Source organism: Bos mutus, chromosome 19, assembly GCF_027580195.1.
Source record: "Bos mutus isolate GX-2022 chromosome 19, NWIPB_WYAK_1.1, whole genome shotgun sequence".
Lineage (NCBI taxonomy): Eukaryota > Metazoa > Chordata > Mammalia > Artiodactyla > Bovidae > Bos > Bos mutus.
The window spans coordinates 8,726,137-8,753,520 of record NC_091635.1 but is presented as its reverse complement, the minus strand read 5'-3'; the positions used below and the strand labels follow the sequence as shown (position 1 = coordinate 8,753,520).

General features: G+C 57.0%; 1 protein-coding gene across 6 annotated transcripts in view; it reads right to left on the bottom strand.

The window, feature by feature from the left end:
• SEPTIN9 (septin 9) overlaps nucleotides 1-27,384 on the bottom strand; it is a 179,179-nt gene that overhangs the window by 29,364 nt on the left and 122,431 nt on the right. Inside the window, exon 1 of one of the 6 annotated variants that reach the window (XM_070389147.1) lies at nucleotides 8,151-8,339. The exons of 4 other annotated variants lie outside the window; for them this stretch is intronic. The gene's annotated coding sequence lies outside the window, so the exon portion shown is untranslated. Of the gene's footprint in view, nucleotides 1-7,399; nucleotides 7,541-8,150; nucleotides 8,340-27,384 lie in introns of those variants that run through there. One more of the 6 variants, XM_070389148.1, reaches the window with a different exon arrangement.

The window sequence follows — 27,384 nt, the reverse complement described above, 5'->3', positions numbered from 1 at the left end:
CCCTCCCAGGAAGGAAACACCTCCCCCCTGGCCAGGAATGGAGACGGGGGTGCATCCTCGCCCCCACCTTCCCACTGGGGGAGGGTACTCCAACCCCGCCCACTCCTTCCACCCACTTCCTCTTTCGCTGCCTCTACCTCACTGTCACATGCCCCCCTGTCTCCCCTGGAGAGGACACACAAGCCTTCCTTCTCCCCTTCCTGCCTTGTCCTGGGCCCTGTGCAGGCCAAGGAAACCAGAAGTCAGTGGCAGGACCCAACAGGCTCCTCTGCTCCTTGATCCCACCCCCAACTCCTCCCTGCATTAATTCCTCATTGATTCATCCTGTTCCGCCAAGCTTGGCCCTGGACTCACAGTGAAACCAAAGAACCCCCAGCCAACTGCACAGAGACACAGATTCAAGACTTGACACACAGTGCTCACAGCCACTGGGAGTGGGGCCCAAGAGACCAACAGTGCTCCCCTAACTGGGTGCTGGTGAGCCAAGTGCTCCCCACTGACTGTGCAGGTCCCCAAGAGAAACAAAAACACAGGTGCCCACCCAAACCCGGACCCCAGTGTTCACTGCAGCACGATTCATATGAGCTACAAAGTGGACACAGCCCGAATAAATGCCCATCAACCCATGAATGGATAAACACCACATGATGCAATTGTTAGAGTGGAATACTGTGCAGCCATAAACAGGGATGGAGTGTGGACACATTACATATGGACGAACCCTGAAAACATTACACGGGCTGAAAGACGCCAGATACAAAAAGCCACCCACTAAAAAAAGAAAGCCATTCACGACATGATTCTACCGATAGAAGTTACTAGGATAGGCAAATTCACAGACAGCAGGCAGATTCGTGGCTGCCAAGCGCTGAAAATGACCAGTAATGGACTTAAGACCTCTGAGGGGGGGTGACAAAAATATTCTGGAATTGGTGATGATGGTAACTTTGTAAGTATACGGGAAACCACTGAATTGTACACAATAAAAGGGTGCATTTTCTGGAATGTGGATTATATCTCCATAAAGCTATTATCAGCAACAAGCCCGATGACTGTGGTCCCCAGGGAATGAACCAGAACAACGGTGTCCTCTGGCCCACGGCTGCCCCCTCCACCCCCCGCACCAATCCAGCCTGCACGCCCCTCCCCCCTTTCCATTCAGCGGCCTGTGTGTGTATGTGTGTGTTGGGGGGTGATTCCGGTGACTTCTCCACCTGTGCGGCCGCTCCTCACACCACCAGTGCTCATAAGGACTCAACATGAACTTTTAAGAAGGGGCCTCAGCGTCACAGGCTAGAACCTGTCAAGTCATAGAATGACCCAGGAGCAAGCCCTGTTTACAGAAGGAAGCCTCACCCTGAAAGGAGGGGGATGTGGCAGCAAAAGCAGCCAGTCAGCAATAAGAAAGGCTGAACGTGGCTCATCCTGGATCTCTGCACAGGAGGGACAAGGGGTGAAAACCTTTGCTACCCAGGACACCCACTCAGACCCCTTCCAAGTGCCTGAATCAGTGGGGTGCAGCCGACGTGGGCCAGCGCCCACCTGCACCCTGCCACCGCCTGCCTGACCAGCCAGGTGCTGAGGCTGGTCGGAGTCCTGAGCACTAGCTAGTCCGGAGGAAATGATTGCAGAGCTGCTGGGGGGCCACTGCCGGATTTCCTGGGCCCACCCCAAATCCGTTAGAGGCCTAAGTCCTCCCTCTACCCCCTGTCCCAAACCTTCAGGATGCCGAACAAGCCACAACGAGAGAGAATTCAGTGAAGCCTGACTTTTATGAGGTGGTGCAGGCCTCAGAGGTGGGGGGGCCCCCAGGTTTCTCAAGGTTTAATTATAACTTTAGCACTTGGATTTTGGGGTGCCCGTGGTGTGAATAAGCTCTCTACTTCCAGCCATCCTCGGGGAGCCCCACGGTGAGCTGGGGGGGGGAGCTCACAGAGAGGCCTCTGGCCTCAACTGTACCCACCCCACAAAACCCGAGGACTAGCTCCCCCACCCCTGACTCACACGTCTCCCCACAAGCCGGTGAACTGGAGCACGCTGAATGCAGAAACTGAGGTGCACGGGGTCACCCGCCCATCTCTCCGTGGCCCACGAGGGGCCTGGCCCCCAGGCACAGTGGCTCCTCTTCAGCAGACGGAGAGCAGATGGCTCCCCCGCCGCAAAGCGTTGCTGGATGAACACACGAAGGAGTGAGAGTGAGGGGGACAGAGCCGGCTGCTGGCACACAGACGGGGTCCCAGGAGCCTCGGGGAGACGAGACTGGGCCGTCCGGTTCCACGGTGGGCCCCAGAGGAAGCTGGGGAGGCAGCCAAGAGTTTGGAAAGATGGAAAAGGACAGCTGAGCAGCTTTGTGCCAGGCAGGCAGGAAGCAGGAAGTAGGCATCTGCGGAGGGGGTTCTGTGTGGGGGTGGCCCTCACGGAGGTGAGCCATGTGAGAAGCAGCTGCCACATGGACACGGGGCGCCCCCCTCACCTCCTGAGCCCCCTCCTCTGCCTGACTGTGCTCCTCACCATCGCACTCCAGCCCCGGAGGGTGGCCATGGAGGCCAAGAGGACACCAAGGCGCCTTCCTACCTGCCCTCAGCACCTCCTGGGCATTGGGTGACATGCGGAGGACCTTCTGTTTTCCCACTTTTTCAACAACTGCACTTAAACCAATGAAAAACAGATGCCTCTTAAAACGTGTTCTCCTTCCCCTGAGGGAGGATGGCGTTTCGTCACGGACCTGTCCCAACCCAGTGTTCCCCTCGCTTCGGTGCCCACCTCGGTCATGTGGGGAGAGAGGCAGGCAGCCCCCCTCCCCGCTGGTGACGAGGGTCCCGTAAGCGACACTCACTCCTGGACGTGGAGACTGGGGACCCCAGGCACCTGGCCCTGAGGAGCCCACGCTTGGGAGCCGGCGCCGGTTGTGGGGCTCCTGGCCTGATGGGCCGACTGAAAAGCCACTGGGGTGACTGAAGGGACGTCAGCAGAGCGTGCGGTTTGCAGTGGCCCCAGGACCTCTGCTCTGTGTCCTCTGTCACTGCAGGGCCAAGGGAGGGCTCCCCTGTGGGAGGCTGTGCGGTGCCACCCTCCACCGCTCTCTGCACTCCCTGCCCCCCCCCACCAGTCTTCCCCCCCAGCCCCCAAATGACAATCAACAAGGATTCTCACTCCAACTCAACGGGGCTGCTGTCCACCTGTCGCTCGTCTCCGGGGCCCACAACTGACCCCAGCAACTGGCAGCTCTTCCTTGGTCCTGGGCAGCCGAGAAACAAAAGACTGGGATCCTGTCCTCACTTCCCAACGGCCCCCACAGCACCAGAGCTTGTAGGCAGGCCCGGGGTCATCTGATCCAGTCCCCTGGCCCAGGAAAATGTATTCAAATCACCAAAGAAACACTGCTCTTGGGTCCTTTCTCTTTAAAAAAAAAAAAAAAGGGCTCCAAGAAGCGCTCGTGAAAAGAGAGCAAAACAAATGTCTGTTCTTACAAGGCTCTCTGAAGCTTGTCTCGTCTCACAGGAACCACAGAGCGTGTGAATAAAAGATGAAACACCACGATCATGCGGTATTGCTCGTGCCTCCACGGAGAAACAACAGGAGCATCCAGGCCTCCACGAAGACCGAGAAGGCTCAACCCAACACAGGGGCATGGTCGGGGCAAGACACACAGGCAGGACACAGACGTCCTCACCTGCTGTGTCCTCATTGAAGGAGGGAGACTCACTTTCTTGCCCCGGGAAAGGGAAAACCTTATCTGTCGTCATCAGAGGCCTTGTCGACAGGCCTGGGAGATAAGATAAGAGATAAGGGTGTGGGAGGCGGGAGGAGGTGCGCGCGCATTCCACTGGGGACACCAGCAAGGGCGCTCGTCGGAGTGACCGCCTCACTGGGCACTCGGTGCCTGGCACTCACAGGGCAGGACAGGACCAGGGGTTCCCCTCCAGGGCACATGACTGCGGAGGGCCCTGCGGCACGCATGCCAGAAGCAAAGAAACAGAGGGTGGAGCACCCCTCCTCCACGAAGGCTCCGTGGGGGTCAGTGTGGGTGACTGAACCTCAACCCGTAGCTTCTGAGAACAGCCAGGATGCTCAGGGGTTGACATCTCATGGGGTGCGTGCTGGCCCACCCCTCCCACTCCCCGCCAGCTTCAGCAGGGCAACAAGAAATGGGGTGCTTCTGCTATGATCTGGCTACTAAACCCAGGTTAAAAGATTTATTTACGCTGAAATGGCCAGGAAGGGAGAGGAAGCAAATTGGTTCATCTTCCCTCTTTCAGGCCCTTTGCTTTGAGTTGCCCTTCCCCTGCCACCAAGGGCCAGCCCCGCAGCCCAGATGGGTGGGTGGGGTGACGCAGCTCAGCTCCTGTGGGGGACAGGTGAGCCCAGGTGAGGCCAAGTGGCCACTCAGGCCCCTGCAGAGGTGGAATCAGAGCTCCCCAGGCCTCTCAGCAGTAAGCCCTTCTCTGCCAGATCTCAGTAGTGATAAAAGAGAAGAGAGTGGCAAGTTAGAACCCCACCCACCCACCCACACCCCAGGGCCAGATGTTCCACCTACCGCTCTGCGAGCCCCAATACAGGGCCCGCGGGGAGCCCGCTGGGAGGTGGGCAGGTTGGAGGGCCCACCAGGTGGGGCAAGGTGCCCTCCTGGCTGTGGATCAGACCCGCACCTTTGCTGGCCACCCCCCCAGGCTGCACAGCCAACAGGCTGGCCTGCGGAGCTGGCTGCCTGGCCACCACCTCAGGGGCGCTCCTGGGAAGGCGTCAGGAGGCTTCACTGAGCTGCTGAGAACAGGTCCCTACCTGTCCCAGGAACCAGGCTGGTACTCAACAAACAAACCCAAGCCTGGTGCTGGCAGGCAGAAGTCTGGGAGGGGAGCCCCGGCCAAGGGCTATGATGCCTGCTGGAAGCATCTTCCTCAAGACCCCGGCTGAAGGGAGCTGGGACTCCAGCTCCAATCCCTGAAGCATCTGTGGCCTAAGCCAAGGTTGGGGGCAGGCGAGAAGAGGGATGGGGCTGGCACAGCGGGTGTGGAAGGCTGACCACCACTGCAGAGGGCCCTGGCCAGGGCCTCAGGGGCCAGCAAGCGTCTGTCCTCACCCTCACAGGGTGAAATAAAGTCCTGCTTCCTACACACCCGGCCAATGGGAGAGGGAGGGAGCCCAGAGCGCCATCGGCAGTCTGGGAAAGACGGCCAGGAGTGAGCCGTGCCGGGGGGTGACTGTGTGGGGGTGACCGGCGTCCTAAGAGACCTCTGACACCACAGGAAGCCAGCGCCGCTCCACGCTGCTGGGGCAGGGGGGTGCTCTCCTTCTGCCGAATGCATCTCAGCCCTAGGACGCCTCCCTCCTGCAAAGCTGCCCTATCTGACGAGGCTGGTGGTGACACAGCAGGAAGTGGGGAGAGCACAGGGTGGCCGTGGAAGCAGGCAGGGGGTGGGGAAGTAAGTCAGCCCCAGGATCCTGGTTGTCTTAAGGGGTTCAGGGCTTCTGGGGTGAAAGCCCTGGTGAACCCCAGCCTGGAGGCCTGGGGCGATGGACCTGGCACTCAGGGAACAACCCCAAGGGCCCCCTCAAGGCTTGGTGTTGGTGGGGGCAAATGACAGCATGGGCTGTTGTTCTGCCTCATGGCAGCCCCCTTCCCGGGAGAACAGGGCTCTGTCTCCTCCAGGACAGAATGCCCGGTGGCCCCCCACCCCACACACACAAAGCAGGTCCTCCCCATGTGCCAGTCTTCCCTGTCACAGTGCCGGCCTCGAGGAGCAGAGCCTGATGGAAATACAGACACAGACCAGTAGACCCAATAGTACTGCACATGTCACAACCCGGAAATGATGGGAGGCGGGCAGCAGGGATGCCCAGGAGGGGTGGACAAGGGTCAGTGACCACACAGGTCCCCTGAGATGGGCGTAAAAAGAGGTTAGCCACAGAAAAGGCCTCCTTTCCCAGCCACGTTCTAACACAGAGAAGACCCGAGAAGAGTCAGGCGGGCATGACACCTTTCCAAAGAGACCTCACGTGGACACCAGCTTCCCGCTCCCAAATGGTCAGACAAACTTGTTCTTCTTTCTAGTTCCTGAAAAGGAGCCTATCCGTTGCCAAAGAGAAATGACATTTATGTAAACATCCATGCAGGCCCTAAGTCTGAAGGCAAAACAATAATGAACGAAGGGTTGGAAGCATACCATTATGAAAAAAGGGGCCTTCTTTTCGCTTCTCCCCAGCAGGACTTTCCAAAGCGGGATCCAAACAGAATCCCAACCAGGACGCTGTCCCCACGGGAAGAAACCCACTGCATGGACCAGAAACCCGCCGTATAGACTGCTTCTGGGTGGCACATTTTTCTCCAGAAAAGGAACCTCAAACTTCTCTTTGGTGAGCAGAGATGCTTCCCGAAACCTCGGACAAAAATGCAGCAGAGTTCATGGTGGAGGAAAGAGAGGGAGACGAGAATGAAGAGCAGCAGCCTGGGCGCCGAGTCGACCCCCAGGGGACGTGGGGGATGAAGTTTCCGAGCAGATGGCCCTGCCTGCGCGGCACCTCACACCCCTGCCCCTCGTCTGGGTGCGTGAGAGGACATGCTGGCCCGGCTACAGGACTGGAGTCCGGGGGGCTACGGGACCAGGGTCCCAACTTCTCGCAGCTAGAAAAGCCCTTTGGAAGACACATCCTGGAGATGCTGCTCCCCGGCAGGGCATGGGCAGGGCATGGCGAGGCAGACACCTTCCCATCCTCTAGCAAAGCACATGCATGCCAGCGCCCCAACCCACTACCCTCTACTGCCCCCTCCCCAGTCCGCTCCCAGAACATCGAGAACGTCCCAAACACCTCCCAGGAATCCAGACAAGCTGCAGCACAAACTCCCCCGGAACACAATTCTGTCTGCGAGGTCTCCAATTCCGGCATTGTCTAAGCGCCTGTTGAAACTAATCTTCAGCCGGTCCTCCGCTAACCCGCCTAGCCCTAACGGTTGACAATCTGGATGGGACGGTTTGAACAGGCAGCGGTGGCCCACCAGCATCTCCTCCCGGCCCTCCAGGAATATGAGGGAAGTCCCCTTGCGAAAGGGAAATGGGCTCCAAGAAACTGCTGGCCGAGGCGTACTTAACCACTCGGGTAGCCGGCCAAATATTTACAAAGCCTCGGCTGTGACACACAAAGCCGTACTCTTCTGCTCCGCGGCCGAAAATCTGGGCCCCGCGTGGAGGACCGACTTCCCGCCGTCCCGCTACTGGGGCCAGGGGGGCTGTGCCGCCGGCTGTGGGGGGCAGGGGGTGGCCGGGCCTGCGGGGGCTCCGGGGAGGCGCCGTTCCTGCTCAGCCCTGGGGCGCGGGGGAGGGGGCTTCCCGGCGGCCAGACCACCTGAGAGCCCCCTGCGAGCCGAGTGAGGCTGGAGGGAACAAAGGGAGCGCGGACTCACCCAGCAGCTGAGTCGGGCTGCGCCGGCCGCCTGCGCGCGCGGCCCGCCCACCGGGTCACATGGCTCGGAGCCGAGCAGAGGATCAAAGGGGCTTTGTGGCCGAGGAACAAGGAGCCTCCCAGAGCGCGGGCAGAGGTAGGGAGGGACCGCGACGGCCTCCCTGCAGAGGGAGGCTCGGCGGGGCAGCGGGTCCGAAGGGGCAGGGCGAGGGGTGCGGAGGGAGTGGGTGGGGGTGGGAGCAGGCGGAGAGAAGGGGCGGTCCCGGCAGCCACCCCCACCCCGGGTGCGTTAGCTGTGCCCGAGGAACGCTAAGAAGCCCACTCCCCAAGCCAGCCTGAGTCACCCCAAAAGGAAAAGTGACATGGTTCCCCAGAGGGAGAGAGAGAAGGCGAGAGGCTCACCTGGACAGACGACCAGGCTGCCCTTCCGCCCAGTCCTGCTGGGGTGGAGGGACGGGTGATGCCAAGAACCTGCTGCTGCCCACGGGCACCCGCTCCCTGCTGCCCCGCCCTGGCTCCTTCTCTGCCAGGTGTACCTCCCCCCTCTCCCGCCCCCATCTGGTTCTGAACCCCCCTCCCCTACCCCAGCAGCTCAGATGACAGGCCACCCTCCCCAGGAGGTCCAGGTTTCCCGGCAGCTGAGGGTGGGAGCAGAGCCAGCCCCGCTGTGTGTGCCCTGGTGGAAATGACCCGGGAAGGGAGCGGAGAGGAACCGGCAGGGGCTGGGGATGCGGCGGCGGTGGCCAGCTCACCCTGAGCTCGGTCTTCTTCCTGGAGCCTCGGAAGATTACTATCGGATCCCGCTCCGGCTTCTCCAGCCCCTCAGGGCCTGGGGATGACTCACGGAGTCTCCTCCTCTCTCTCCCCTCCCTGCGGGCCCCGGGGAAGAGCTGAGACCCCCTCAGGGGATGGGCTAGGTGGTCCCCAGAGGAGGGAGCTTGGGAGAGTCCCTGTCCGGGGCTGGGCCTGCCGGCTGGGATCAGCCAGATCCATCCTGTGCCTCGACCTCTGACCCCCGAGGGAGTGAGTCACTCCCAGGCATGGGCGGGGCCAACTTGGCTCAGGCCCACTCCCACAGGAGGAGACAGCTCCTGGGGGCTGGTGTGGGGTCTTCCTAGGGCAGAGAGTGGTTAGTTCAAGTGCAAAATGGCAGTCCATCCTCCTGCCTCCAGAAGGAAGATCCCCACCTCAGCCTTCAGGAGCCAGGCCACACCCAAGGTTTCCCAGATCCCCCGCATTGTTAGTGGGCAAGGACCCAGGGGCACCCACCCCACCGGCCACAGGGGTAGGCTGACCACGTCCCCCACCACGTCCCTCAGCAGCCAGCCCTTCCCAGCAGCAGCCACTCCTACCCCTGACGGCCAACTTGCCCCCCAGTGGCCTCTGAGGTCTGGGGGTTTGCCACAGAGGCTTCAGGGGCCTGTGCTGCAAACCCCTTCCAACTCCGACATGGAGTGGCCATGCAGAGCTGCTGACCCCGGTCTCCAGGCACTTGGCCAGAGCTAGGGGAGTGCCCAGTGGGAGGAAATGCATGTCCGGAGCCCTTCTTCGCATCTCACTGGGAGGGAGGCCGTAGTGGATCCCAGGCACGGGCCTCAGAGTCAACATCAGATGGAGGCCCCTTCCCTCGAACCATCTTTGACTTATTACTCAACATCTGCTGGCCTGGATCTTCCCCATCTGTAAAATGGGCAGATCAACTCCAGCTGCAAGAATTAAAGTGAGACACGTGTGTGTCCAGAAACAGGAAAGGCAGCCGCTCCCCAAATACAAATCCTTTTCCTCCAAGAAGGCGATTTCCAGACAGTTGCAAGGGCCCAGCCCCTCCTGACACCCCTGCCCACTTGTTCAGTTGCTCAGTGTCCAACTCCCTGTGACCCGATGGACTGCAGCACACCAGGCTTTCCTGTCCCTCACTATCTCCTGGAGCTTGCTCAAACTCATGTTCATTGAGTCGGTGATGCCATCCAACCATCTCATCCTCTGCCGCCCCCTTCTCCTCCTGCCTTCAATCTTTCCCAGCATCTGGGTCTTTTCCAATGAGTTGACTTTTCTGCCTACTTGGCTGGGACCTAAAAAGCAGGTCCAGGAACCAGCAACAAGGGAGGCCAGGCCAGGCGTCAGGGTTAATTAACATGAAGCCTGCACTCCACGCCTGCCCTGGCAGCCTCCTGGTCCCGCAGCACTCCCCTCGAAGCCTCCTTCCAGCCTCTGGCCTCGCTGTGTCCCCCAGCTTTCTGGCCCCAGAGTCCACTCCCAGGGCCCACTACCCCTCCTGGGCGCCCACCACTGCTCTCCAAGCTTATCCCTCACCCTGCCCGCCGTCTACCCCCGACCCCCAGATCATGGGTCCAGGAGGCAGCCTGGGTACTTTGTACACATGCCAGGCTCCTCTTACAACTTTTCCTCACTTGTCACTGACCAGGGCCCCCAGAGCACAGAAGAGGGTATTCTTGTGCCCACCAAGCCCCCCAGTCCAGGGGCTTCTCCAACACAGAACATCTGCCGCCCGGCACTGCTCACAGTCCACCGCCGCTCAGGACACACTCGGCATCCAGGGAGAGCGGCCTGACACCTGGGCAACTGCCCGTCCAATCCTCCAGTGGAAACCGAAGGCCGGCCACAGACAGCCCAGCCACAGACGTGATTTTAACGTTTCTAGTAGCCACAGTAAAAAATATAAGAAGAAACAGGTAACATTAATGTTAATGCATTTTATGTAACCTAACAGAGCCAAGATATTATCCACCCAACATGTGACCAGTATAAACACTTTTGAGATTGTTAATGTTTTATTTTGTTTTTTGGCCACAAGGCATGTGGGATCTAGTTCCCAGACCAGGGATCAAACCCACGCCCCCTGCACTTGGAAGCGTGGAGTCTCAACCACTGGACCACCAGGGAGGTCTCCAGTGTGTGTTTTATAACTATGGAACCTCTCGATTTGGACTGTTCACATTTCAGGTGGTCAGTAGCCACAGGTGAATGGGGCTACTGTCCTGGACAGCACAGCTCTCTATATTCTCAGTTTCACCCTGAGGTGACAACAGACCCTTGGAGAGAGGTTTATCCGGATCATTTTTCACACCACATATGGAGCCACCCTGGGGGTGATACAAGACACACCACAGCATCTACTGTGAGATGCCGAGGCCTCTATTGATGCCACTGATCCCTACGTGACAGTGTCCCGTTTCTGGGGACATAGAGGGACATGCGGGCTTCCCTGGTGGCTCAGATGGTAAAGAATCCACCTGCAGTGCGGGGGGCCTGGGTTCAATCCCTGGGTTGGGAAAATCCCCTGGAGGAGGGCATGGTAACCCACTCCAGTATTCTTGCCTGGAGAATCCCATGGACAGAGGAGCCTGGTGGGCTACAGTCCAGGGGGTCACAGAGAGTCAGACACAACTGAGTGACTAAGCACAGCACAAGGGGACATGATTCTCAGCTTCCACCGTCAGACACAGCAGAGCTTCTCCTAAGAAATCGCTTTGCCAAATGTGCGCTAAGTATCGGTCAGACAGTTTTCTGTGACTGCCACACATCCCTTTCTGGGCTTCCCTTGCCTACCTGGCTCACGGTTGCTCAGGCCAGGATGAACCCCTGACTCAAAGGCAATGGGGCTTCCCTGGTGGCTGGGTGGTAAAGAGTTCACCTGCCAACTGCATGAGACATGGGTTCGATCCCTGGTCCGGGAAGATCCCACATGCCACAGAGCAACTAAGCCTGTGCGCCTCAGCTACTGAGCCAGTGCTCTAGAGCTTGGGAGCTGCAACTGAGCCCACGTGCTCGAAAGCCTGTGTGCCCTGCAACAATAGAAGCCACTGCAATGAGAAGCCCAAGCACCGCAACGAGGAGTAGTCCCCACTCGCCGCGACTAGAGAAAGCCCGCACGCAGCGATGAAGACCCATCACAGCCAAAAATAAGTAAATAATTAAAAAAAAAAAAAATGAGTTGGGCTGTTTAAGCTTCCTTGGCAGCCTGGAGCCAGGAACCCTTCTGGACACCCAAGCTCCCTCAACTGCTCCTCCCACTCAAGACACCCAGGCACTGGCCTCCCTTGCATCCAATAAGTACCTCGACACACTTCTGGTTACTAACTTCAAAGTCACCCAGAACTGCACTGATTAAAAAACAATCTATAAAGAAAGCAGCGGTCGCCGAGGCGGGGGCAGCCGTGGCTGGGCAGTGATGCTTCATGGATCTTGGGTTTCCACTGAGGTGAGGAAATATGCTGAAAGTAGACAGCAGCGACGGCTGCACAACAAGCTCTATGTGCAGATGGTCAATAAAAAAGAATTTAACGTGTCCTCCTTTCACTGGAGCCAGTCTGTTTTCTTGTTGTATATCTTAAAGCCAGGGGGGCCCCAAGACAAATCGGGAGCCCTGGGGGAGACTGTATCATGCCCCATCTTCCCGGAACCTCTGAATGTGATCTTACACGGCAGGGCCGACTGCAGAGATGAGGGTCTGTGAGATGCAGAGGCTCTCCCGATTCTGTGGCTGGGCCCCGAACGTAATCATGAGGGTCCTTAAGAGAGGTTTGCAGAGGGCAACTTGAAGAATATAGGGAAGATGACTGTGTGATGACGGAGGCAGAGAGTGGAGTGGTGTGGCCACAAGCCAAGGGCGCAGGCAGCCACCAGAAGGTGAAGGAAGGACGGCTTCTCCCCCTGGAGCCTCCAGACAGAGCCAGCCCCGCCCAGTGCCCCTGATTTCAGACTTCTGACTGCCAGAACTGTAAGAAGAATACATTTCTGTTGTTTGAAGCCATTGAGTGTGCGGTAAGTCGGGACAGCAGCCCCGCAGTCTGCAACTCGACCCGTGTAAGTTTAGGAGCTTTCTGGAGAGATGAAGACACAAACTCTCAGAGTGGGATGGGAACTTGTTCCAGGCCACGCACCTGTGAGCCAGACCCTTCCCAGACCTACAGGATATTAGTCGGGGTTTGGGAGAGAGAGTCGGACTCATCCACGGAAAGCTAAAGAAACCCCCTCGCCAGGTTCCAGCTGATGTGCAGTCGGGCGGAGGGGGCGTGGGCTGCCCCATGGTGTCCTTGACAACTCGACAAGGGTGCTGTGGGCTGTTTCCACATGTCCATGAGCAGACCCCACCATCGGGAACGCCGTGGGGAAGGTCACCGGGGGCAGCTGCACTGATCGGCTGTCCAGCGGGAGGGTCCCACTCTGGAAGCCACAAAGGGACACGTTGAGGCTTCCACCTCCAGCCAGGCCAACTGGGTGAAGAGCACAGCATCCTGTGGGGGAGGCACCCGCCCTGCAGAGTGGGGCCACTCATGTGGAGCCAGCGTGCAGCAGCAGCGGGAGAGAAGGAAGTGGTTACACAGTGCCCTCCCTCCCTCCCTCTCTCACGCACTCATGCACACACGCACCACCCCCACCCCAGTTCCCAGGTCCCAAAAGGTCCTCCTGCCAAGCCCAAAAGCCTGGTGGCGAGCACACAGCTCAGCCCTCCTGCCAACTCCCTTCCAACCCACCCTGGGCAAACCCCCATGGGATGCAGCAGATGCTTTCCATCAAAGGCCAAGAAAAATATCCCTCCGCCTCTTCTGCGGGCAGGTCGCTGGGCTCCACACCCCCACACACACCCAGGAGGACAGGGGAAGGGCTGGGCGGGTTAGAAGTGTGGGGCTGGGGGCTGAAGTGAGCCAGGAGCATAAGCAGCCACATGCCCCCAGGGATGGGGGGCCCAGGTGCCCAGAGGCAGGCCGACCTCAGGAGGTGCTGCCCCACACGCAAGCCCCCCCCCCTTCATTCCTGGGGTAGGGGAGGACCCCACAGCCCCAGGGCAAAGGCCCCGGCATGCACGGGGGAGGGAGGGGACCCTAGCTCAGTTTCTGCTCTCTCTGCAGTAGAGCAACGCTTGCAGGGGCTGGTTTTCACCTTGGGTTTACATCTGTGTTTTTCCCAGGTCCCTTTCAACTTGACCTAGAACATTCAGGCTGCCCCTCATCTCAAAAACAAGGCCACCCCCACTTCCTTTGGCCCCGCCCCCTCCTCCAACTGTAGGCTTGCTTCCTCTCTCAACAACCCGACCTCACCTCCTAACAGTTGGTCTACACTTGCAGCTTCCACCTTCTCACCGCCCACTCACTTCTTAACCTTTGCTCTCTGGCTTCTGCCCATTTCACCATTAGAAACGACCTCTTGAAACGACCCTCATGGCCGACTGATCTCGGGGGGCAGTACGTGGCATGCATTAACCACCCCTCCTAGCAGGATGCTTCTCCCAGCTACCTTCCTCACCTCGTCCCCCAAGACACAGGAGTCTCCTCTCCCCGCATCTCAGGAGAGGCTGGCCTTACTTTTGTCACCAGCTTCAGCCACACCCCCCCAGGCTGCTGCCTCTGGTTCTGACTGCCGTCGGACTCAGCCACACCTCTAGGCATGCTTGTGTTCTAAGGGCCCCTACGCTCTTCACCTGGGCCCCATAGTCTTCCAAACCATACCTAAAATCCCCTGGTAAAAGTCACCACTTCCAGGAAGCCCTCCAGGTGTTCCATCAGCTAGGATCACCCCTGCCCGCTTTCGTGTTTCCCACCTCACATCCTGACCTGGAGCACTTGTCTGGCTGACTCACTCATCTTTTTCCCCGGCTCCTGGGTAGCGGCCCCTGTAAATGTTTGTGGAACTCCGCGGCCGGAAGGCCCCATTTCCTCCTTTCTAAGAAGCACTCCTCCCAGCCTCACTGTCAGGTTGCCTCTTCCCCTGGCAGGCACCTTTAATACACATTCCCTTTTCCTCTTGAAAAGCTATCATTACATCAACAATGTGTCAGAAATTATTTGATGATAATCTTAACTCTCACTCGCAGCCAACTCTATTATTCTGGTTGGGATGGATACTTTGTAGCTGAGCAGTAGCCCCAGGCACACTTCCAACCCCACTACTCCATCCTCCTTCCAAAATCCCGAACTCCCAGCAACAAAAGGAGCCAATCCCGCACTGATTTCAAACAGAAACCCAGCCTGTCGGTACTGGAGAGCTCTCTCTCAGGGGTGGGGTGGGGGTGGGGGGTGGTGTCAAGAGGGAAGACCTCCAGGTGGGGGCGCTCCAGACCGGCGTTACGAGCGACACTCTAGACTTCCTAATCCTCCACTGAAATTAGGAGCAAAACAAAAGCTTAAGCAGCTAAGATGGTAAATTGTTTCAGTCCAGCAATACACAATTTGGTATTTAGAGGCAGGAGTGAGGGTCTAGAACTGGGAAGTAAGGGGACAAGCAAGTAGAAAGAGCAGGATGTTTATCTGGCTTCTGCTCAGAGGTTCTCAAACCTAAGGGGAGCTTCAGGGAAATACAGATTCCCAGGCCCCGTCCCCAGCGATTCTGATTTAACTAATCTAGGCGTCGGTTAAACATTTCTCAGGAGATTCCAACGGACAGCCTGGGTTGAGAGTAGCTGGTTAGCACTGACAGACACATACAATACCCTTGAGATTTGGCAAGATGCTGATAACATTTGAACTTAAGCTAGGTGTGTCCAAGAGACACACAGGGGGTGAGTGGGGTGGGGGTGAAGTGTGAGTTGCTCAGTCGACTCTTTGTGGCCCCAGGGACTGTAGCCCGCCAGGCTCCTCAGTTCACAGAATTCTCCAGGAAAGAACACTGGGGTGCGTAGCCATTCCCTTCTCCAGATCTTTCCAACCCAGGGGTCAAACCCAGTTCTCCTGCATTGCAAGCAGATTCTTTACCATCCGGGTCACCAGGAAAGCCAGGGGTGGGGTGGGAGTGTCAGCAGTCCCCACAGTGGGTGTAGGGCCAGAGCTGCTAAAGTGCTGTCGTGGCCGACTCTCTGCGACCCCATGGACTGTACCCGCCAGGATCCTCTGTCTATGGAATTTTCCAGGCAAGAATACTGGAGTGGGTTGCCATTTCCTTTTCCAGGAGGGCCAGAGGGGCTCTTGGCAATTCCATGGGCAACACGGGGCCTTTTTATAAAGGGCCTCCACATTGCCCACTGTCTGGCTGGGACTTGGAAGAGAACCAGAGAAGGATACTTGGAAAGGTGTCCAGGATACACTACTGTGGCACAGGACCTGGGACAGACGGCATTTGAGTCCCTGAAGTCTCATCTGCCTAAGAACAGAACCTTCTGGAAGAACTCAGTTGTCAGCAGTCTCCTCCTCTGAGCAAGCCCGGAAGACTGACTATTGCAGACAAGAAGTCTGCACACCACACCTACAGATACTGTGCCACAAAACCATCCTAGCTCTCATATCCCCGCTTAAGGGTCCATTTATCTTTCCAGAGTCCTTTGTTCTCCAGTAAGTGTCCTTCTCCGCCTTCCCTTTTCCTATTAAGAAGGTGTGTATATAAGCCCTAAATCCTAAAGACCCTTTGAGTAACATTTTCCTGTGAAATCCCTTACTTATGTGCTTACGTCTATCTTTTCTCTTACTGGTATGGCTCTTGGTTTAGTTTGCAGACCCCCAAAAGACTGAAGGAGAGACATTATTTTGCCAACAAAGGTCCATATAGTCAAAGCTATGGTTGTTCCAGTAGTCATGTATGGGTCTAAGAGCTGGACCATAAAGAAGGCTGAGTGCCGAAGAATTGATGCTTTTGAACTGTGGTGTTGGAGAAGACTCCTGAGAGTCTCTTCGACTGCAAGGAGATCCAACCAGTCCATTCTAAAGGAGATCAGTCCTGAATATTCATTGTAACGACTGATAATGAAGCTGAAGCCCCAATACTTTGGCCACCTGATGCAAAACGCAGATTCATTATAAAGACCCTGATGCTGGTTCCAAATAGGAAAAGGAGTACATCAAGGCTGTATATTGTCACCCTGTTTATTTAACTTATATGCAGAGTACATCATGAGAAACGCTGGACTGGAAGAAACACAAGCTGGAATCAAGATTGCCGGGAGAAATATCAATAACCTCAGATATGCAGAAAGTGAAGAGGAACTCAAAAGCCTCTTGATGAAAGTGAAAGTGGAGAGTGAAAAAGTTGGCTTAAAGCTCAACATTCAGAAAACGAAGATCATGGCATCCGGTCCCATCACTTCATGGGAAATAGATGGGGAAACAGTGGAAACAGTATCAGACTTTATTTTTGGGGGCTCCAAAATCACTGCAGATGGTGACTAAAGCCATGAAATTAAAAGACGCTTACTCCTTAGAAGGAAAGTTATGACCAACCTAGATAGCATATTCAGAAACAGAGACATTACTTTGCCAACAAAGGTTCGTCTAGTCAAGGCTATGGTTTTTCCTGTGGTCATGTATGGATGTGAGAGTTGGACTGTGAAGAAGGCTGAATGCCGAAGAATTGATGCTTTTGAACTGTGCGGTGTTGGAGAAGACTCTTGAGAGTCCCTTGGACTACAAGGAGATCCAACCAGTCCATTCTGAAGGAGTTCAGCCCTGGGATTGCTTTGGAAGAAATGATGCTAAAGCTGAAACTCTTTGGCCACCTCATGCGAAGAGTTGACTCATTGGAAAAGACTCTGATGCTGGGAGGGATTGGGGGCAAGAGGAGAAGGGGATGACAGAGGATGAGATGGCTGGATGGCATCACTGACTCGAAGGATGTGAGTCTGAGTGAACTCCGAGAGTTGGTGATGGACAGGGAGGCCTGGCGTGCTGCGATTCATGGGGTCGCAAAGAGTTGGACACGACTGAGTGACTGATCTGATCTGATGCTGGAAAAGATCGAAGGCAGGAGGAGAAAGGGACAAAAGAGGACGAGATGGTTGGATGGCCTCACTGACTCAATGGATATGAGTTTGGGCAAGCTCCAGGAAATGGTGAAAGACAGGGAAGCCCGGTGTGCTACGGATCAAGGGGTTGTAAAGAGTTCTCACGGCTGAGCAACTGAACAACAGGAAGAGTGAAGCTAAGAGGGTAGAGGAAAAGTCTTCCCTCCCTGTGTGTGTATTAAGTCCCTTCAGTCGTGTCCGACTCTTTGCGACCCCATGGACGGTAGCCTGCCAAGCTCCTCTGTCCATGGGGATTCTCCAGGCAAGAATCCTGGAGCAGGTTGCCATGCCCTCCTCCAGGGGATCTTCCCGACCCAGGGATGGAGTCCACCTCTCCTGCATCTGCAAACCACACCTACAGATACTGCCACAAAACCACCCTAGTTCTCATCTCTCCTCCTAAGGGTCCATTTATCTTTCCAGAGTCCTTTGTTTTCCAGTAAGGGCCTTTCTCCTCCTCCCCTACTATGAAGGTGTGTATATAAGCCCTAAATCCTAAAGCCCCTTTGAGTCACATTTTTTCTGTGAAATCCCTTACTTATGTGCTTAGGTCTGTCTTCTCTTACTAATGTGGCTCCTGGGTTAGTCTGCAGACCCTCAAAAGACAGAAGCTAAGAAGGTAGAGGAAAAGTTTTCCCTCCCCAATACTTGTGTGTGTGTGAAGTCGCTTCAGTCATGTTGGACTCTTTGCGACCCTATGGACTGTAGCCGACCAGGCTTTCCTGGCGTTCTCCAGGCAAGAATACTGGAGGGGGTCACCATGCCCTCCTCCAGGGGATCTTCCCAACCCAGGGACCAAACCCGCAGATTCTTTACCACCGAGCCACCCAGGAAGCCCCAGGCATTGGTACAGGTCACCTCATCACAAACAGAGGCTGCTGACACAGAACAAGCTGGGTATGCTGTTCTGCAACATGTAAAACACTAGCATGTAAGACTGGGAGAAACAGAGCTGCCCAGCCAAAGTTCTAAGTAAACATGGGAACGATAAATAGATACGAACGCATGTTGAGTCTGGTGAGAGGAAGGAAAGAAGACTGGCAGAGCTTTGCTTCTCAGGCTGCATGGAGGCGCTCAGGTGCTGTGTTCACAGAGATGGTGCATGGTTTTTGTTTTCTTTTTAATAATGTTTAATTTTTATTTATTTATTTTACAATTTATTTCCTTTTTCTTTTTTTTAAACTTTTGGTTTCACCGCTCAGCGTGTAGGATCTTAGCAGCCAACCAGGGGTCAAACCTGTTCCCCCTGCATTGGAAGCTCAGAGTCTTAACCACTGGACTGCTAGGAAAGTCCCAGGGTGAGTGTTTTTGTTGCTGTTGTTAAATGCAAGCAGTCTTCGCAGGCCCTGGGGAAGCAAAGCCCCGAGTCTGTGTGTGGCTCACTGGCCAGGTGGCGTCCAAGACGAGGCATCACCTCCTGAGCCTCCGCTCACCCTCCTGAGCCTCTGCTCACCCACCTCAGCCCGAGGGTGGTGAACCCACCTGCTGTTTGGCTGCTCGAGAGGAGGTGCCTCAAACCTCCTGCCCTCCTTGCGGCATTTTGGGGAGGGTGCTTTGAACTAACCATGTCAAAGTACTCTGAAAACCACAGAAAGCCTCTAACCAAGAGGAGCTGGCGACTCCGGGCCTATTTTCATGACCTGGCAGAAAACGCCCCAGCCCAAGAAGCCTTGTTTTCCCCTCTGGGGTGGAGCCCTCAGTCGGGTGTGAGGGTTGAAGGCTTTTGCAGCTCCTTAAGATGCCTGATGTGAGGTTCTGTCAGCCCCAGGCCCACTTTAGATGGGGATGCCTGAGACCCCTCTCCCCTTTAGCGAAGACCGGGGGCAGGTAACACTGCCACTCATGGGAAACTAAGCGGCTTGTTTAATTGGGAATTGGGCCCAAACCAGCCCAGCCCAGCTCTTTCCTCTCCTCCTTTCTCTCCTCCCAGACCTGGAAGCTCAGGAAATTCAAGGCTGTGAAGCAGTGGGCACATGACCTCCGGCTATTTACACAGACTGGGGTTGGGGAGGGGGGACACTGATCCTTCCCAGCTCGCCCCACAAACCTGGGGAACCCCTGTGCCTGACCCTCCTGGCCCAGGGGCCAGTGGTCCAAGCCACCCAAGTTTTCATTTCATCCAGGAAACTCAGGCTTTGAGGTCAGAAGGGTGTCCAAATCTGACACCACCACCTATCAGCTGAACGATGGGGTGTGTGTGTGTGTAAATTTCTTTATCTCTTGAGAGTGATTTTTCTCATCTGTCAAAAGGGGGAAGGGGTTCACTGGAATTCAAGGAGAATGAAAAGGAAAAAGATGGCATGTGTACAGACTGGCGCTGAGCCTGGCACCCAGGCAGACACTCCATAGCACTGCCCCCCGCCTCTTCTCGGGCATGGGAGTGGGGAAGACAGCCCACAGGCAGGCAGCATCTGCCAGCTCCCCAGCGGAAGCACAGAAAAGAATCAGCAGAAACTGTTGATGGATGCGAAGAGTCTGGATTACCGATGACTTTCATGTATCTGTGCTTGTAAAACCTTAATGGTGGATCCAAAAGGTCTTCTGGGAAATTTTGCTTTTAAAAGCACATTAAAAAAAAAAAAGGAATAAATCCTGCAAACATAATATTCAGTGGAAGAAGCCAAAAATGAAAGTATGCTACATGGTAACATGGTAATGACTCAATGGACATGAATTTGAGCAAACTCTGGGAGACTGTGGACACAAGAGCCTAGCGGGTTGCAGTCCTTGGGGTTGCAGAGTCGGATGCAACTTAGCAACTGAACGACAATTCAGATACAGTTCAAAACCAGGCGAAACCCTCACTGCTGATGCAGCATTTCTGTTTCCTGATTCCGGTGGTAACTGCATGAACCTATGTACGTGTTAAGTCTCACTTCAAAGAACCACAATGTCCCCCAAAGGGACATTTCACCTGTAAAACTGGCGAGAGCGGAGTCAAGTCTGTAGCTGAGTTAACATCCTTGTACTCCTGCCAGCTTCCTGGTTTTGATTCGTACTGTGACAGGTCATTAGGGAAGAAGCTGGCAAAGGGTACACTGGCACTCTCTACTATGACTTTTGTGATCTCTGGCGAGTCGAAGATTATTTCAAAATAGAGAAAATATTTTAAGTACATTCAAAGGAGCTCCCTTCTAGTTGCTAAAGGAGGTGTTGCCTACTCGTGAACTGTGTAACAAAACCAATTTAATCTTTCACACACCAAAAAAGGTATATTCAAAATGTGAAATGCTTCACATGATGTACCAGTTAGAAATGGGAACTGGATGGTTTCACGACATGTCTGTTCATTCCTTCATCTCCTGTACACACATAGAGCATACAGGCACCTTGTCAGGTACGGGGAAGGGGCTAAGCCTTACCGACAGAGGCCCTGCCTGCCCAGGTCCCGGCCTCAGGACAAAGCTAAGGGATCCGGCACCGTGTAGCAAGGGCCAGTGAACACGCCACTGAGGCTGTTCTTAGAGAAACCTAGAAGGGGTCCCACCCCTGTGGAAAAGCAGACCTTCCAGGCCAAGGGCCTGGCAGGCAATAGGGCTGGCAGCAAGCCTCAGGTGAGCCTCAGCGAAACCATTCGGGATGCCACGAGAGGTGTGAGCCGCGGAGGGGCAAGCTGATGAGGCTGGAAGACTATCACTTCGTGTCATCCGGGCTGTTTCTCCAGACCCCAGGAGAGAACGATCACAGTGGTCAGGAGGTAGAGATTCATTCATTTGGCCCCCACGCAGCTCAGAAAATGACATTTCATGGCCAGAAGCAGGAGCCTAACTCTTGCGAGCTGCTGGCTCTGGGTGCTGATGACGGAAAGTACAGTTTGCAATCTGACCCACCAAGGTCTCTGAGAGCCCCGGGCAGGCTGGCAGCATCTGCAAAGGAGGTCTCCACCTAAGGCAGCACACCTGGCACTTCCCTACCTCATCTCAGGCCACAGTCCCCAAGCCGGGGCATCCTGTGGTCCCCAGGTTCTAGGGCTGTGAGGCAGCTGCTCCTCCAGCTCCCCAGAGCCCACCTCCCACCCCAAACACACACAGCCAATCTGCTTTGCTCCCTGGCAGTCCCCACCCACTAGCCTTCCACCCACCACCACCACCAGGCATGCCCTAGCCATGCAGGCTCACTTCTCTGGGCCTCAGCTTTCTTCTTCATTGCAAACAAGCTGATGAACCCACAGTCTCTTTCAGCTACAGAATTCTAAGTCTAGGGGGGGAAAAGGTCACAAAAAGGAGACAGGAACATCGGCCCACAGCCTTGCCTTCACTTGTGAAAGTGGGAAAGAGTTTCACAACTGTTTTCTTTCCTGCCCGGCCCAGGGTGGGGAGCGTCCTGTGGACTCTAGGGCTGGGAGTGTCTAGGGGAGCCCAGAACCCCCAGGGTTCAGGATACAGATGGAATTCCTCCTGAATTCTTCCAGAAGAGGACCACCACTTCCTGTCTTCGCTTCCCATTGCTGCCCTAACAAGTCACACAGCACGGGAACTCGGAACAGCGCAGGGTGTCCTCTTATAGTTCTGGACTCAGAAGTCCAACACAAAGTTGCTGAGCTAAAACCAAAGGCTGGTGCCCTCCAGAGGCTCGGGGGAGAATCCCTTTGACCACCTGTCCCAACTTCCAGAGGCCACTGCATTGCTGGGCTCCTGGCCTCCCCACCCCCCGGCAACTTTACAGCCGGCATGGCCTGTGGAATCTCCCCACATCCCATCACTGATGCTGACTCGCCTGCCTCCTTCCCCTACTTCTAAGGACCCTTGTGATTACACTGGCTCTGTGTGGATTATCCAGGATCATCCCTCCAGATTATCCAGGATACTCTCGCTACTTTAGGGCCAGCTGATCAGCAACCTCGATTCCCCTTTGCCTTGTGGGCTGACGTAGTCACACGGTCTGGGGATTAGGACATGGCCGTCTTTGGGAGTCATCTTTCTGCCGACTCAACTAACCCAGGTCCTGGAGGGAGACAAAGGGTGGAATCACAGGCCCAGGAGACTGCCTGCTTGGGTTCAAATCCTGGTCCCACTACTTGGTAGCTGAGGGAATCAGTTATCCACATCTGTAAAATGGGATAATGTGTCCCCAACCCTTGGGTGCCAGCCCATGGCCTGTCAGGAACCGGGCAGCCCAGCAGGAGCTGAGTGGTGGGTGAGACCCAAACCATCCCCCAACCCAAGACCATGGGAAGACTGTCTTCCACGAAACTGGTTCGTGGTGCCAAAAAGGTTGGAGATGGCTGCCTAAGAGGGACCGGGGGTTAGGGGTGGGGCAGGCAACAGAAGGCCCTCCCCAGAAATTCCATCCTCAGCTCTTGAACAGTGATTCTTCCAGGACAACACTGGGGTTCATCTGGGCTCTCCCAGCACGGCACCAGGCTGCCACAGAAGGGTAACAGACCAGATGGTGCAGCCGGCTCGTCATGGCCCCCTCCCTTACCAGGGCAGAGGAAGCCAGTGCAGTCAGCTGCCAGCTCCCAGGGTGCCAGCTTCCTCCAACCTCACTGTGGGACCCTCTCGAGCACAGAGAGCCCCCTTTCCTCACCAGGAAGAGCTGGTCACATGAAGGCAGTCTTGTGTGAAGAGAGACGAATTTAGATCCCCGAGCCCAGGTCACTCCAGCTTCGTGGCAGAGAGGTCCCAGGGGTTTGGGGTGGAGGATGTGGGTGAGGGGTCAGTGTTCTACCCCCCGGGAACCAGGCCTGGTTCCTGACACCCCAAACCACAGGCCTCACCTCTCTCCCAGGCGTCTTGCTTTCCAAACACTTCAGCATCAGGCGTCTAAATCACAGTATGACAGCAGCTGCCACATGGGGAGGCACAGAGAGAGGGCATGCTGGGCTGTGTGGCTTTGGGGAAGTCACTCTGCCTCTCGTTTGCTCCTCCAGAAACTGCAGGATCAGGGTCAGGCTAATCCTAAGTGGACACCCTGACTTCTGCATCCCCAGCAAACAGCTCACCAACCCCAGACAAAGCTTCCGGAGCCCAGGGGCACCCCCGGCCTGAGAAACGCTCGGGGACATTCTTTATGCCATGTCCCACATAGTGGCCCCTGGCCTTTCCCCCAGTGTCCTCCCAGCGCCAGGAAAGGGGTGCCGGTGGCCTTCAGGGGCTCCCCAGGACCCAGCCTGGCTGCCAGGAAGTGGCTTTTGCCCACGCCTAGCCCAGCCTCCATGGAGAGAGGCCAGTGCAACCAAACAGGAGGCCGTAGGTGGCAGGGGCCAAAGGGGCCAAACCATTCTCTCCCGGCAGGGCAGGGGCGGCGGGAGGGAAGCGGAGGGAAGCGGCACGTGACTCCAGCCTGCGGTTCTCAGGGGAAGGGCGAGCCCCAGGCAAAGGGAAGCAGGGCCCCCCCACCCCCCGCCCCACCCGGGGGCTCAGCTGTGGGGGAAGGGAAGGGACTCTGGCCTCACACCCCCACCCTCTGGCTCCAGCCCAGGGCCTCCTCCTCGGACCCTGCCCCCCTCCTATCTCAGGGGAGAAAGTGAGGCTCTGTGTGTTGCCAGATTCCTGTAATGAATCCCACATTCATTCCGTCCTCTGCGCCTATTGGAAAGCCTCCCTCTGCCTTCTGGGTTCGCTCTGAACAGCTGGTCTGCAGAAGTCGGTGGAACTGAATGTGCAGGAGGTGACTGCAGAGGAACGAGCTCCCTTCGCGTCCCCGCCCACCCCTTCCTCTGAAGAGGAGGCCGCTAGTTCCTGCCCTTTCCCTGGGAAAGCTGGGGAGGGAGCCAGGGACGCAGGATCCACCGTTAACTCTTTCACTTCCTGCCGGCATCCATCCTCCTGGCGAGGATGGACTCCACGGCTTCCTGAGCGTGGACAGCAGAGGCCCCCGGCTTCCCAGAGCCCCCACCCCCACTCCCAGGCACGAAAGCGCACAAGGTCAAGGCCCAGAGAACACACGCTCTGCTGGGAAAGGGCTTTTCTGCACCAGTTCCCAGCTCTCGCCTTGAAGGAGGTCCACAGGGCATGGATTTTGCAGGTGGAAGCAGGGAAGCCCCGAGAGGTCGGCATCTCGCGGATTACACAAAGGCAGGGCTCAGACACCCACAGCGCTGCTTTCAAATTTGTGCTGCTCACAAAAATTTGTGCTCCTCAGACAAATGCAAGCGGTGAGGAGCTGGGAGACGCAAAGGCACCCACGGAACAGTAACGGTTCATTAGCCCAGAGGCGTCCTGTCTCCCCCAGCTGCCCCATCCTGGGCAGTGCAGACCAGCCACCCCTGGCACTTCCGGCCCCACCCCAAGGATGGGTGGGCCATTCCGCCTCCAAACAGGCACTGGCTCAAGGAAAGACATCAGCCCCAAGGCCTGGGAGACGTGACTCCACCTCTGCCACTAAACCGCGTGTGTCCCTGGCAGAGTCAGAAACCTTCTCTGAGCCTCAGAGACAAGAGGAAGCAAAACCAGAAATCGGAGGAGGTTTAGAGGCTCTGGAGTCAGGCTTTCTGAATCCAAACCATCTAGCTGCATGGCCTCGGGCAGGTTGTTTAACCTGTCTGCGCCGAGTCCCTCATCTGTTAAATGGGGAGAGTGACAGAATCGAATTCACAGGTCTGTCAGGAGGACTCACTGAGGTCAAGAGCCCTGGGACCATGCAAGTTACCCCAGGAAGCCCTGGCGGCTGGGGACACCACCACTGCCGTCACGGTCATCGGGGATCCTGTCTGGCCCCAGCAGCCTGAGGCCTGGGAGAATGGAGGGGGAGCATCCTTGGTCCTCTGCCGCCCCCATCCTCCGGTCCCTCTGCTGACGGTGGCCACGGCTGGAGTCTAGCCATGGTTCCCAGTGACCCAGCACCCTCCTGCATCAGCAGTCACAGAGGCTCCAAGTCCAGATGTGAGAGGATCAAACCATCCCTCCTCGTCTTCATCAAACCCACGCCTTATATGCCATTCTCCCATGAGTCTTTATGTGCAGCGGACATGTGGGGTGAGGGGAGGCAGGCAGAGACCCAGTGAGGCCTCGGACTTGAGGCTGTGGGAGTAAGCCAGGATGCAAGGAGCTGCCTGCAGCTGGGGAGGGTCTCTTGGCAGGCGGAGGGGGCCCTGCCGCCCAGGCCCGCCACGCCGCTCCCTTCAGTGGCGTGTCCTCTGCCCTCTTCTGCCCCACCCTCAGGGATGCTCCCTACAGCCCTGCCAGGAGGACAGGGAGAATGTGGCCCCAGTGGGTGAAGGACACCAGGGCCCAGCCACATGGCCAATAAGTAACAGGGTCGGGGGCCCAGAGCCCGAGCTGGCCCTGCCTCCACTCTGAGCGGCTCTGTTCTAGGGAACCTTCTGTAGAAAGCGGGGGCTGGAGAGGAACAGCCTAGATCGAGGGGGACGGGCCCCATGCCTCTCCCACGAGCACAGGGAGCTCGGCTTGCAAACACCAAGCCAAGGGCCCTTCCCCAAGTGGGAGAAGGGAGAGAAACACACACACAGGAGTGCTGCAGCTTGGTATTCCTCCTGTAACACACACATGCACGCACACACAAGTGCAATCTGCTTTTTAAACCCAGGAGATGAGGGCTCTGTGCTGGGGAACCCCACCCCACTGGTAGGGGAGGCCCAACAGCAGCTCGCTCTGGCTGTCCTAGGAGCAGGGGGCGGAAGGCACTAACTGGGGGGAGAGGAGAGAGGGGCAGGGGGAAGGAAGCCCACAGGCGCATGAAGGGGCCCGCGAAGGCAGGGCAGGGGCCAGGAAAGAGCCGGGTGCCCGCCCGGCCACCCCGCAGGGAAGAGGGTGTGGAGGGACAGCCCACCCATTTCCTCCTCCAGCGTTTCAATAGCTACCGGTCGTCCCTGGGACAGCTGGATTCCCCTCGGAGGTCAGGCTGCAGCCCGCGTCAACCCTCACCATCCCCCCAGTTGGTGCCATGGGCACAGCACTACCTCCGGTGTGGACGGCCGCCCACGTTTCAGCTGGGGGTGCAGATGGCGCCCGGCTCATTGGCTCGAGGTGGCTGCTGCAGGCCTGGTCAGAAAGGACTGGCCATGTGGACACCGTCTCTCCTTGGACCCCAGCTGAATCAAGGGGCCCCCTCGTCCCTCCCTGCTCCCTCTGCCAAGGGAGGGTGGCCAAAGTGGACCCCCAGGCTGCCCCACCTTGCCCAGCCAAGCCTTTTGGTTCAGGGCTTCGTTCTCCTCCCTGCGCTGCTGGGAAATGCCATGTACTTCAGAACAGGAACCCCCAGGTTGGGGAGGGGGGTCAGCTGACAGTAGGGGGCTGAGGGAGGGCGAGAACCCCCTAGGGGCTTGGGGGAAAGGTTTCCTGGTTCATGGACGAGGCCCAAGGGGAGGGGGCTTCCCTCCCTCTGAATGCTGCTGTGTCAGCGAATGCTGCAGCACCTCTGACCCTGCGGACAGCTGGAAACGAAGCCACACGGAGGATGGCCGAACCAGGGTCCTCCACGGCACCCTTGAGCTGCCCAGGCTCCACACTTCTCACTGTGTGCAGCAGCAAATCCGCCGTGGAGCTCAGGCCACTCTGAGCCGAGGTTTCTACTCCTCGCCTGCGTGCTAAGTTGCTTTTGTTGTGTCCGACTCTTTGCGACCCTGTGGATGTAGCCCACCAGGGCTCCTCTGTCCATGGGGATTCTCCAAGCATGAATTCTGGAGTGGGTTGCCATGCCCTCCCCCAGGGGATCTTCCCAACCCAGGATATCAAATCTGCATCTCCAGCGGCTCCTGCGCTCCAGGCAGATTCTTTACCGCAGTGCCACCGGGGAAGCCCCGGGTTTTCTATTACTCGAAGCCAAAGCCTCCTGTCAGAGCATCCAAGAGCACAGCAGGCCCAGGCAGGCAGGGAGGGAAGGCCCTGCACAGCACAGCAAAAGCTGACCAGACTCCTGCCGAGGGCCGTCCAGACACACCCCCTCCGGCCCCCACTGCTCCCTGTTCAAGCCGAGAAGGACAGAGGTCCTGGGACAGGGGACTTCAAGGGAGCCAGCCTCCCTCCTAAGAATGGTTGACTGCTCTGGGCCATGGCTCCCAAGTCAGTAACTGTTCCTGCAGCCGCTGAGTCCCCCCTTTGATGGCTGCCAGAGACAGCATGCCACCCACAGGCCTCGGTACCCCACAGGCCTCGGTACCCTGGGATCCAAGGATATTCTCAGAATGGCCACCACAAGCAAAGCGCATGCTGAGTGAGGTCCTCACAACAGCCCCGTCCGGGCCTCCCTCTGGCGTCCCTCTTTTAGCAGATTTGGGAAGTCGCGTAGAGGAGTTAGGCAACTTGCCCCAGGTCACACAGCAAGAAGTGATAGAGCTGGCTGCCTCCCTGCTAGCT